The sequence below is a fragment of the Festucalex cinctus genome, chromosome 1 (assembly GCF_051991245.1).
Source record: "Festucalex cinctus isolate MCC-2025b chromosome 1, RoL_Fcin_1.0, whole genome shotgun sequence".
Taxonomy (NCBI): Eukaryota; Metazoa; Chordata; class Actinopteri; order Syngnathiformes; family Syngnathidae; genus Festucalex; species Festucalex cinctus.
Window position 1 is genome coordinate 19443230 of NC_135411.1, and position 12603 is coordinate 19455832.

The window sequence follows — 12603 nt, forward strand, 5'->3', positions numbered from 1 at the left end:
ATCGACTGAGGACAGGGGAACATTTGCACGTCAGTCACTTTTGCTGTAAAAAAAAAAAAAAGGGCCGATCATGTTGTCACGTTAGCATCAGAAAGCCTTGAAACTAAGGAATAGGGAAGCATTTGCAATTCAGGGGGATGAGGGGAATCTAAGCCGGCAGAAAATTCCACGCAGAAATCACCTGACATCGGTCATTTGCACTTCTACTGCATCAACGTCAGGTAGTGGACATGGAAGACAGCTTTGCTTTCAAGGATCGTCCAATTAAATTGGTTCAGAACACATGGAAAAATCATCCTTTTATCAGGCAAGAGACTATATTTGGGCGCAAAATAGATCTTCAAAGAAGCAGAAGAAACTTGCGATGGCTCCCACTCGATCAGAAAAAAAAATAAAAAAACTTTTATTGCTATGATATAGATGGATGTAGAAAATGAACATATTCATTAAAGCAAAAGACTATAAACATTGGAGCTGACGGTGAAGGTTATGTTCTTCTGGTTCTATACAATGTTATTTTCACACTAAATTACCTTTTAGATACGCAAAGACTATGCAGCAAAAAGTACATCAGCTCTCCCAAAACAATGTGGAAAAATGTATTTTGATATAAAGAACCTTGCTTGAATGTTTTGGTCATTCCAATGGGTATGCTTTATAAATAATGTGTTCCCTCATTATCGCGGGTTCATCTTTCGCGGCCTCGATGTTTCGCGGATTTTTTACAGTGTGCTTTTTTTTGTTTTAAACATGCATTCTGGTTTGTTTATTTACAAACCCTACGTCCGACCGGGAACATACGGGCATCCGCGGATTCGTCTCAACGAGAACTTTCCAACAGTGTTCATCCGTCCCTCCACAACATTTCATTCCGGAGATATAAAATATATACTCTGCTGTATTAACAAGTCAATTTAAAAAACAACAACAACAACATAATTTTAATGGAAAAAAATGACTGTAAAAAAAAAACCAAAAAAACATAAATGATGAATGAAAAAGCAATTATAATAAAACTAAAAATCTTACCAAAACGAAAAAAAATTATACATGAAAAAAATATATACTGTGCTGTATACTGTAATAAGTGAATTAATAATATATACTTTTAATGTAAATGAATGTAAATGAAAAAAAAGTAATGATGTAATGTAATGAAGAATGAAAAAGCATATATAATAAAGTAAAAATCATACCAAAACAAAAAAACATATATAATAAACAACAACAAAAAAACATATATATATATATATATACATACATACATACAGTCTTCCCTCGCTATAACGCGGTTCACTTTTCGCGGTCTCGCTGTGTCGCGGATTTTTTTTTAAGTGCAATGTTGCATATTTTTTTACAGTAATATACCATCCATCCATCCATTTTCTTGACCGCTTATTCCTCACAAGGGTCGCGGGGGTTGCTGGCGCCTATCTCAGCTGGCTCTGGGCAGTAGGCGGGGGACACCCTGGACTGGTTGCCAGCCAATCGCAGGGCACACAGAGAGGGAGGAGACCGGAGTACACGGAGAAGACCCACGCAGGCACGGGGAGAACATGCAAACTCCACCCAGGAAGGCCGGAGCCTGGACTCGAACCGGAGTCCTCAGAACTGGGAGGCGGACGTGCTAACCACTAGACCACCGTGCCGCCCAGTAATATACCCATTTTATAAAATGTATGAAGGTTTGAACATTGTCAATGTTTGAACGAGAGGAATGTGAGAACATGTAAATGCCTCAATGAGAAAAGTGTATAAATTGTGCGGTCGGGAACATTTAGAAGAGTTGTAAAACATAAAGCTAACTACTTCGCGGATTTCATTTATTGCGGGTATTTTTTGGAACCTAACCCCAGCAGAAAACGAGGGAACACTGTATATAAAATGGTATATTTAAAAAATAATAATAATAACGCTAATTTCCATTGTCACGGGTCGTTTTTGGAACGTAACACCCGCAATAAATGAGGGAACACTGTACAACACTTTACGTCATGATATATTGTGATCTGATTTTTTTTTTGGTCTGAAAATACACCAGTCCACTTGGTATGATTGCTTTCTATAATAGAGCATCCATGAAATTGAATACAAATAGACAAAGTAATGAAAGTAAAACAAATTTATGTTAGGTAAAATTTCTGAAGTTCCAATTTATGCCCTACAAATCAGGGTGACCAAAAGTCCTCTTTTGTCTGGACATGTCTTTTTTTTTTTTTTTTTTGCATCTTGTCCAGGCGTCTAGGGAGGTCTTGATAAATTCATGAAAATGTCTGGTTTGCATTGTTTTTCAGGAAACCAATCAGCATGTGTTGAATTTGACTGACACTTTGTGCAACAAATGGAAGATGGAGTAGAACATGCTCCCAAGTGATTGTTTAAAAAAAAAAAAGGTGTTTTGGGTGTGTGCATATGATGATTGTTAGATATTAAAAGCATTTTTTTTTTTTTTTTAGAAAAAAAGCCAGCTTTTTACATGCTTCACTTCCTGAGCATTCACTGTAGCTATTGGCAACCCAGAATTTTAGCTTACTTTCAGCACATTGTGCTCCCAAAGCAGAGATGTGGTCACGGTGCGGGTTCGATCCCCCTCCCCACCTCAAAAAATATATATATAAAAAGTTGATTGCGGCAGGTTAGGGCAAAAAAGTTTGGACTTAGAACATTATGTCATTATTTATTCTTTTGTCAAGTAGGACGTCAACAGAGTATTTTTGTTTTGTTTTGTTTTCTACCAATGCAGAGGAGGCATATGTTAAAATAGTTCAAATGTATGGCATCTCTGAGTAAAGGTAAGTATATCGAGTGTCCTCTTTTTTTTTTAAATCAACATATTGGTTACCCTACTACATATGGCCGACGAAAATCTCAGGTCACCTGATTGCTAAAAGTTTACTTCCAGACTCGGTGATGAAACTTGACTGAAAGATCCTTTAGACTGAGACATTATGCAAAGAATTCTAGGACAGCAGTCAGGCTGAAGTTCACCACATTGTTGTTTTTGTTTGTTTGTTATAATGGGCGGGCCTTGAATACATCATTTCAGCTGTTCTTCAAATTGGAACAGTACCTGGACCACTAATTATGACGCAAGAATTCAAACTAAGTCACGCGGCTTTCCTTCTGTTCATTATTTTTTCATCTGCCAATGTGGATTAATAATTTCCACTTTGAAAGAAGAAAAGTTTCATTCTTTTGCCGTCCTTTATTCCGACTCACTCAAAAGAGCTCAAATCGTGCAGTCGACGTACTGAAAGACAACAAGAGCTCAGATTTCTGGGCCAAGTATTTCCATACAACAATGGTGGTCTCGTTTTTTTTCCACCATTACAAACTGTCTCTCATCATTTATTCAAATTCTACATTTATGTCACTGTAGCAAAGAATAGCATGACTTCTTACGAGTGCAAAAATAAATCTTGCAACGCTAACCTTGGTCAATACGGTATCACCAAAGTATAGAACTGAGATGACTCAGATCACTTTGCTTGTAACCTTGATTTAAATTTGCTACACAACAACTAACGTCGGTCTCTGCTGGATAAAACGTCTGCAAGTCTCTCTAGACTGCCTCTGTACACGATACTGCAACCCCAAAAAAAGCTCATCTTCTCTTTCTTTGCCTTTGCCTTTTATCTGTGCTCATTAAAAAAGACCCTTTTAAGAAGAAAACCCAAAAGACAACTCCGTTCCTCAATACACAACCTCCCTTATCTTATGGTGGTAGTAAAAAAAATAAAAAAATAAATAAGAATAGTGTTTTATTGGATCAAATACTTTGGATGGTGCAAGTGTGTGACTCTGTTGCCCCGATATGAATCCCTGGCCTCAAAAACATGTCACCTTGTTCTTAAGGTGAAAGGAATTTAATAACCTCTAATGGACCTCCAATGACCCTATTAGGAATGGGAACAAGATGAAGAGGTGAGAGTGGAAGCACAAAAAGCTCTCAGGGCTTCCGCCGCCAACATCACACCTCTTATGGAATCAAAATGTACGTCAGGCGCAAACTGTATGCCACCCCCCATTCTTGATCTACGCTGCTCTAAAATGACTTTATAGTTCTAAAACATGATCACGCCGCTCGCTCAGCCCTTAATGACACGGGCCGACACAAAAGCATAGATTATAAATCCATTAACAGCGCTCGTAGTGCTGAATTGCCGCCATTATCAGATGATGTGTCACTACTTTGCCTGTCCGCTTCAGCTCCGAGCAATGGCAGCACCCGGTGAGTTCAAAAGTACAAGTTCTCATACTGTTAAATGGCTGGCTGGTGCACAAATAATCCATGGGGAGCAGGTGAAGGCTAATGTGGACTGTATGCTTACAGTACAACAAATAACTAGTACATTACAAACAAATGTGTCACATCTAACATGTATACAGTATATTGTGTTGAGGCCATATGGACAAGTCACACAGACTTCTGATTGTAATCATTCCAAATGAGGATCCATGGCCACCTGTTTACAAGTGATGTGATCCATTCCGATCTGCTGTTTATATACGCCCCCATTTAATAGGGTTGATTTCGAATGATGTCACATTTTCCTCATTAATATGCATGAGTCGGACAAAATAACACAGTAGGACACGAGTACACACCTTTTTGGAAGAGAACGACGTCCCAGGCGTGAAATTTCAACACGATTCAATCGACACACTTTGGAACAGCTTAAATGGTGGTTGACATGTGGAGACCTCAAAGTGGGCGGAAAGAAAGCAGTTTTTGTAGAAAGGTAAGATTTATTGTATGGATAATTTTTGACACCGGTGTGGTCTTGATAGCTGCTACTCTCGTGTTGGTCGCAAATTTGAACGAAAACGGAACACATTAAAGTCACGGTTAATATACAGGTTGGTGTTATTTCCTGCTTGGCATTGCTGCCTGTCGCACCTCCTCCGGTGCCCATGGGTCAGCTGCAGGGTCGTCAGCCAGGAACCACCAGTCATTGACGTTTCGCCCCTTTAATCCTGGAACGTCTCCTGGTGGCGGAGCAGTGACAGGGACGTCTCCCTGTCACCCCCTGCAGCTGATGTCGGGGTTAGCTCTTTCCCCAGCTCCTGTCTTTCCTCCTCAGCCAGAGCCAAAAGCTGCCTTTCTCTGCCTCCTCTGCCAGGTCTTTTATTGCCTTTCGGAGCTTCCCTCCAGTCACTCCTGCATCCCTCAAGAGGCGTGTGGCAGACAGCCCCACATAGCCTCGGCAGCCAACTTCTACTGGGTAGATGGTGGTCTTCCAGCCTACTTCCCGGCACTCAGCAGCCAGCTCCGAGTACTTGGCCTTCTTGTGCTCAAATGCAGCCTCGATCCCTCCCTCTGCTGGTACAGTCAGCTCGATGAGGTGAACCACTTTTGCCTCGGTGGACCACACTACGATGTCAGGGCGGAGAGACGTAGTGGTGATCTCTGTGGGGAACCGGAGTTGGCTGTTGAGGTCAACCCTCATGTCCCACTCATGGCCGGGGGAAAAGGGCCTTGTGATGTTTCTTGGCCTAGTGTACCTTTGCCCCCCTTCTGTGACAAAGCTGGTAAGGTTCTCTGCCGATGGTGATTCTTTGCAGCCCTGTCGACACCCCTCCAGCACCTCAGCTAGCTTCCTCAGGACCTGGTCATGGCGCCATCTATAGCGTCCCTGAGAGAGAGCAGTCTTGCAGCCCGACAAGATGTGCTGGAGGCTTGCGTTGGGAGCGCTGCAGAGTGAGCAATATTCTTCGTTGCCGAACCAATGGTGAAGGTTACGAGGACAGGGAAGCGTGTCGTAAGTTGCACGAATGAGGAAGCTGATCCTTGCCTGTGGGATCTTCCACAGGTCGGACCAACTGATGTTTCGGTTGACAACTCCCTCCCATGTTGTCCAGCTTCCTTGTCGGCCCTGTGACACGGCCTTGATCTTGTAGCGCTCCTCCTCCATCCTTGCTACCTCCGCCACCACCATCTGCTTTTGCTCCTTGCGGTTTGCCTTGGACCAGAACCGTGGTGCTTCTCCCCATCCTAGGCCTGCTCTTCCTGCCTGGACTCTGCCCAGGATCTCTTGGTGATGCAACCTACTGACAGCTTGGTCAACCTCAGACTGGGCGTTCCACTTTCGGCCGGTAGGAACCTTGGCGTTGGCGTTCCTCACTGACTGATCAGTGGACTCTCTTAGCTCGAGAACCAGCCTGGACTTCTCTTGCATGTAGCCCAAGCTGATAGACTGCAGGGGCAACTGCAGTGCGTTCTTCCCAAAGAGGCCCGTCTCAGAAAGGCACCGTGGCAGCCCCAGCCACTTTCTGATGAATGAATTGGCTTTTCCATCCATCTTACTCACGGCGGATGAGGGGATCTCGCTCATTTTCAAGGGCCACATCACCCTCCTGTAGAGTACGAACTGGTAGCACCAGACTTTGTACTTCCCAGGGAGTTGGCTCTGGTCGATTCTTGACAGGCCGTCCGTGAGCTGTTTCATGATGGTCCTCCCCATCTGTTTATCAGACAGCTCTGCAGTGTACTGCCTCCCCAGGCTTTTGATGGGTTGCTCAGACAATAGGGGGATTTTCTCTCCCCCGACGACAAAGATGGTATTGTCATTTCTGACTCCCCTTCTGAGTGACAGGCTACGGGATTTGGAGGGTTTGATCCTCATTCTGGCCCATGATGTCAGCTCATCCACCCTTTTCAGCAGTCGGGATGTACATGCTGCTGTCTGCAGGAGGCTGGTGACGTCGTCCATGTAGCACCTCAATGGGGGTAATCTCTGTCCAGATGGTAGTTTGGTTCCTCCAACCATTTGTCTTGCTCCGATGAGAATTATCTCAAAGGCTGCCACAAATAAGACTGGAGAAATGGCACACCCCATTGCGATTCCCACTTCTAGCTGCTGCCACCCGGTGGTGAAATCCTGGAGGGCAAAGCACATCTGCAGATCGCTGAAGTATCGCGCTATTAGCTTCTTGATGCAGGGAGGCATGTGGAAGAACTCCAGGGCGTAGTTGATCAGCTGGTGTGGGACCGATCCGTACGCATTGGCGAGGTCAAGCCAAACGACATGCAGGTCGGTCTTCTCCCGCTTGGCCTTCTGGATCTGATCCCAGATCATCGTAGAGTGCTCTACACACCCTGGGAAACCTGGGACTCCTGCTTTCTGGCAATTGGTGTCGATGTAACAATTGTCTAGCAGGTAGGAGGTCATCCTTCTGGCCAGCACTGAGAAGAAGATTTTCCCTTCTACATTCAGCAGGGCGATGTTTCTGAACTGGCTGATTTCTTTGGAATTCTCTTCCTTTGGAATGAAGATCGCGACGGCCCTTTGCCACTCTGATGGGATGAGTTGCTTTTTCCAGGCAGTTCTCATTAGGTACCAAAGCAATTCTAGTACCTTGGGGCAGTTCTTATAAAGCTTGTAGGGCATTCCGTTGGGGCCTGGTGCTGATGATGATCTTGCTTTCTTCACAGCTTGTCTGACCTCGCTGAGTTTCGGGGGCATGATGTTGAACTCAGTTGTCGGTGGCGCAGGCTGAGGCACGTACCCTGGTGTACCTAATGGGACGTTTCTCAGCAGATCACTGTACTGCCTTTTGACATGCTGTTCCATTTGCTCCCTGGTAGTCTCGAGCTTCCCGGATTTCTTCTCCTCCAGCAGCTGTCTGGCATGCTTGAAGGGATCTTTGAAGAAACTGGCTCTCTCTTTCTGCTTCCGTTGACTACGCTTTCGGATGCGTTCAGCTCTGCGGAGCCTAGATAGCCTTTGTCTGACCTCCTCCCACAGAACTTTCAGACCTTCTTTCTCTGGCTGGGTTGCCTTCCTCCAGCTCTTGCGGAGTTGTCGGCGTCTTTGCACAAGCTGGGCGATCTCCCTTTCCCTCCTCCCCCTTTCCCTTTCCCTTGGGACGGTACTCTGTTTGGAGGCGGCTTCGCCAAACCTGTCTTTGCAGGTCTGGTATATAATGTCCCCAAACAGGTTAAGCTTGGCTTCGACGCCTCCGTGCAATCTTTCCCCCAGAATCTTGATCAGGTCTGTGTCCAGAGTACGCCATGCCTCTACTTCATTTGACTTTGGCCATTTGAGCTTGTTCCTTCTTGTCGGTTTCTTGGTCTCTGCCTGTAGCTCTGATCTATGCGAGATGGTAGGGGTTGGGGATTGGTGCTCAAGTGGGGGCTCATCCTCCGCCGAGGGGCTTTCTTTCTCAACGCCCTCTGCGCTTTCAACAACGTTGGGTCCGTTAGCGCTGTGGTTTTCTACCTGGCTTCTGGTCCCTCTTGTCTTACCCGCTACCGCGGTGCAAGGTTGCTGTTGGCCTCTCTGACCGCACTTTGCCTTCCCCTGGTGGATTCGTAGTCCTCTGTACGTGGTCACCTTTTCCCATCCACAAGCACACTTTCGGAGGATCTTCTCTTCACTAACCGTAGTTCTGATATTCTCATTATCCGTTTCCGTTGCCATTGTTGTTACCGTGCGGTCCGTCCTGTTAGGCCCATCTTCCATCCCGCCTCTCGGAGGGCCTGCGGGCTGTCTTTCCTTTGCTTTCTTTGTAGTTAAGGGAGGGTGTCCCACTTGCGAGAGACTAGTGGGTTGGGTAACTAGCCGCCCACTCCCGGTGCGGTCTTTCCCTGCTGCCATCCAGTCTTTCCTGGCTGTCCTCCAGTCTTCCCTGGACTCCAACTGCCCTGTTCACAGTAGTCACTGGGTTCTCCAGAACTTCGGTTAATATACAGGTTGGTGTTATTTCCTGCTTGGCATTGCTGCCTGTCGCACCTCCTCCGGTGCCCATGGGTCAGCTGCAGGGTCGTCAGCCAGGAACCACCAGTCATTGACGTTTCGCCACTTTAATCCTGGAACGTCTCCTGGTGGCGGAGCAGTGACAGGGACGTCTCCCTGTCACCCCCTGCAGCTGATGTCGGGGTTAGCTCTTTCCCCAGCTCCTGTCTTTCCTCCTCAGCCAGAGCCAAAAGCTGCCTTTCTCTGCCTCCTCTGCCAGGTCTTTTATTGCCTTTCGGAGCTTCCCTCCAGTCACTCCTGCATCCCTCAAGAGGCGTGTGGCAGACAGCCCCACATAGCCTCGGCAGCCAACTTCTACTGGGTAGATGGTGGTCTTCCAGCCTACTTCCCGGCACTCAGCAGCCAGCTCCGAGTACTTGGCCTTCTTGTGCTCAAATGCAGCCTCGATCCCTCCCTCTGCTGGTACAGTCAGCTCGATGAGGTGAACCACTTTTGCCTCGGTGGACCACACTACGATGTCAGGGCGGAGAGACGTAGTGGTGATCTCTGTGGGGAACCGGAGTTGGCTGTTGAGGTCAACCCTCATGTCCCACTCATGGCCGGGGGAAAAGGGCCTTGTGATGTTTCTTGGCCTAGTGTACCTTTGCCCCCCTTCTGTGACAAAGCTGGTAAGGTTCTCTGCCGATGGTGATTCTTTGCAGCCCTGTCGACACCCCTCCAGCACCTCAGCTAGCTTCCTCAGGACCTGGTCATGGCGCCATCTATAGCGTCCCTGAGAGAGAGCAGTCTTGCAGCCCGACAAGATGTGCTGGAGGCTTGCGTTGGGAGCGCTGCAGAGTGAGCAATATTCTTCGTTGCCGAACCAATGGTGAAGGTTACGAGGACAGGGAAGCGTGTCGGAAGTTGCACGAATGAGGAAGCTGATCCTTGCCTGTGGGATCTTCCACAGGTCGGACCAACTGATGTTTCGGTTGACAACTCCCTCCCATGTTGTCCAGCTTCCTTGTCGGCCCTGTGACACGGCCTTGATCTTGTAGCGCTCCTCCTCCATCCTTGCTACCTCCGCCACCACCATCTGCTTTTGCTCCTTGCGGTTTGCCTTGGACCAGAACCGTGGTGCTTCTCCCCATCCTAGGCCTGCTCTTCCTGCCTGGACTCTGCCCAGGATCTCTTGGTGATGCAACCTACTGACAGCTTGGTCAACCTCAGACTGGGCGTTCCACTTTCGGCCGGTAGGAACCTTGGCGTTGGCGTTCCTCACTGACTGATCAGTGGACTCTCTTAGCTCGAGAACCAGCCTGGACTTCTCTTGCATGTAGCCCAAGCTGATAGACTGCAGGGGCAACTGCAGTGCGTTCTTCCCAAAGAGGCCCGTCTCAGAAAGGCACCGTGGCAGCCCCAGCCACTTTCTGATGAATGAATTGGCTTTTCCATCCATCTTACTCACGGCGGATGAGGGGATCTCGCTCATTTTCAAGGGCCACATCACCCTCCTGTAGAGTACGAACTGGTAGCACCAGACTTTGTACTTCCCAGGGAGTTGGCTCTGGTCGATTCTTGACAGGCCGTCCGTGAGCTGTTTCATGATGGTCCTCCCCATCTGTTTATCAGACAGCTCTGCAGTGTACTGCCTCCCCAGGCTTTTGATGGGTTGCTCAGACAATAGGGGGATTTTCTCTCCCCCGACGACAAAGATGGTATTGTCATTTCTGACTCCCCTTCTGAGTGACAGGCTACGGGATTTGGAGGGTTTGATCCTCATTCTGGCCCATGATGTCAGCTCATCCACCCTTTTCAGCAGTCGGGATGTACATGCTGCTGTCTGCAGGAAGCTGGTGACGTCGTCCATGTAGCACCTCAATGGGGGTAATCTCTGTCCAGATGGTAGTTTGGTTCCTCCAACCATTTGTCTTGCTCCGATGAGAATTATCTCAAAGGCTGCCACAAATAAGACTGGAGAAATGGCACACCCCATTGCGATTCCCACTTCTAGCTGCTGCCACCCGGTGGTGAAATCCTGGAGGGCAAAGCACATCTGCAGATCGCTGAAGTATCGCGCTATTAGCTTCTTGATGCAGGGAGGCATGTGGAAGAACTCCAGGGCGTAGTTGATCAGCTGGTGTGGGACCGATCCGTACGCATTGGCGAGGTCAAGCCAAACGACATGCAGGTCGGTCTTCTCCCGCTTGGCCTTCTGGATCTGATCCCAGATCATCGTAGAGTGCTCTACACACCCTGGGAAACCTGGGACTCCTGCTTTCTGGCAATTGGTGTCGATGTAACAATTGTCTAGCAGGTAGGAGGTCATCCTTCTGGCCAGCACTGAGAAGAAGATTTTCCCTTCTACATTCAGCAGGGCGATGTTTCTGAACTGGCTGATTTCTTTGGAATTCTCTTCCTTTGGAATGAAGATCGCGACGGCCCTTTGCCACTCTGATGGGATGAGTTGCTTTTTCCAGGCAGTTCTCATTAGGTACCAAAGCAATTCTAGTACCTTGGGGCAGTTCTTATAAAGCTTGTAGGGCATTCCGTTGGGGCCTGGTGCTGATGATGATCTTGCTTTCTTCACAGCTTGTCTGACCTCGCTGAGTTTCGGGGGCATGATGTTGAACTCAGTTGTCGGTGGCGCAGGCTGAGGCACGTACCCTGGTGTACCTAATGGGACGTTTCTCAGCAGATCACTGTACTGCCTTTTGACATGCTGTTCCATTTGCTCCCTGGTAGTCTCGAGCTTCAATTTTCATTTGAAGATTTTAAGCCTACCTTTGGGCTGTTACTTCTGTCTTCGTTACTTTTGATAAAGTGGCGTGGTGACACAGTGACCGCTCACATCACTGATCAACTAGCATGTTGTTGTAGGCATGGGGTTTTATAGTGCTGATACTTTATAATAATTTTCACATCGAAGCAGCAGTAGCTTCTGCAGGTGAACGAGGTCTTTTTGGTGTATTTACAATTCACCATGATGTGTAATAGCTAGCATGTTGTAGCAGGCAGCTAGCAAGGCTAACACTGAGAAACAGACGATAAACATACCTGCAGTCGCTAATATTGGTCTGGATTTCCAGCTGCTGGCCCATTTCCACCGACCAAATGTACAAAGGTGTCTTCGGTGACATTTTTCGTGTAAATTCTTGCCCTTTACATGCTCGAAGCGAGCGCAGACATTCGTCTATATTCCTCCTAGAAACTCCCTTAATTTTATCCCGGTCACAACATCACCAGTCACATGACGACACACCAAAGCAGCAGAGGTTTGTTGTTACCATAATATGTCTGTTAAGGATATGTATGGTGAAATAGCGAGTCAGTTGACAAGTTTTGACTCATACTAACACACTCGCCTTAGTTGCCTGCCTGTGCAGTGCTACATTTCTTGTCCGAAACTCAACTGGCCACGCCCACACTCTATGAAATTTACTGTGTACATATCTTTCAATATCACCTCCAAACTACTGTAAACATCTACACTATCAGTTCAAAATCAATATTTATCAATATAAAAACTTTAAATAAAACACGTTGTACTCACCAGAGATGGTGATGTAGACACAACAGACCACCTTTCATTGCTCCTGCCTGTCTGTGTAAGCTAGCTTTAGCGCTCCTTCATACTGCACTGAAAACGCAAAAAAATTAAAAATAAATAAATTTTAAAAAAAAATCAGGGTTGCCAGCTTGCAACAGTGATGGCTAGACCTAGCCTCAAAATGTCTAGTTTTTCATGGAAAGTGCAAAATGAATTTTTATCATGTCTGACATTGTCATAGGAGGAGCACATTTTTAGCTCAACCAATCAGAGAACGGGAAAATGCCCATGTCGGTAGGCCAGCTAGGAAGCATTATTTATTTATTTATTTTTGTGAATCGGATATTTGATTAGTCAATAAAGTCAACTGGGACC

General features: G+C 46.8%; 1 protein-coding gene across 1 annotated transcript in view; it reads right to left on the bottom strand.

Annotated features, from left to right (window-relative positions):
• Nucleotides 1–4618, bottom strand: part of rgs18 (regulator of G protein signaling 18) — a 62171-nt gene extending 57553 nt beyond the window's left edge. Inside the window, exon 1 of the mRNA XM_077520923.1 lies at nucleotides 4609–4618. The gene's annotated coding sequence lies outside the window, so the exon portion shown is untranslated. The remainder of the gene's footprint in view (nucleotides 1–4608) is intronic.
• Between the last annotated feature and the right edge of the window lie 7985 nt (nucleotides 4619–12603).